This window comes from Centroberyx affinis, unplaced genomic scaffold (genome assembly GCF_046629955.1).
Source record: "Centroberyx affinis isolate AG114_WGS23_722 - 3 ecotype Tasmania unplaced genomic scaffold, CSIRO-AGI_Caff_v1 ptg004087l_1, whole genome shotgun sequence".
Classification (NCBI taxonomy): Eukaryota; Metazoa; Chordata; class Actinopteri; order Beryciformes; family Berycidae; genus Centroberyx; species Centroberyx affinis.
The window spans coordinates 79,321-80,000 of record NW_027281872.1 but is presented as its reverse complement, the minus strand read 5'-3'; positions in this window follow the sequence as shown (position 1 = coordinate 80,000).

Here is a 680-nt window from a genome sequence, read left to right as displayed (position 1 = left end):
TTGAAGCATCAATTAGTGATGCTGAAGTTACTATGTTGGCTTGTCTTGACAAACACTCTAGTCGACAACTGATAACTTTCTTAATGGTATTGTGAACAAGATGTCCTCTATATGATGCCTATCATGTAGGAATACAGTGTGTTGTTATGACACCCGTGTTCTATTAGCAGTCGTTTCATCTCTGGATTGAAATGTTATTACTGCTGTGGTATGAGAGTCAGACAGTGCCTTCCTGTTGTCTGCCTTGTGATCTGCTGTAGTATCGGTGAAGGGGGGATCAGTCACATGTGCTTGTCTCCTTTGCTTGATCTAGTCTGAAAAAAACAGCTAGGTGAGAGTAGATTTCTAGAGGTGTTGTGCCATATTGGTTTCATCTGTCTTTCTTTATTCCTAGCAGATAATCCATAACCAGCCTGCCTTGCCTGGCATTAATTATTGAATGTATACATAAAACAGATCACAGATCAGAGGCAAATGGCCAGCGTGCATGGCAGTGGAGATGAAGAGGCTTACAAAATATTATATATACAGTTTGTTTTGTTGAATTTTTTACCTCAAGGTAGTGTCACCACTTCAGCCTCAGGTTTCAACTGTTAATATGGAAATGAATGACAGGGCTTCAGTAGGTGAAGCAAGTTGATCTGGTTAGAAGTGGTAGACAAAGAGGATGGTGTGTCTGT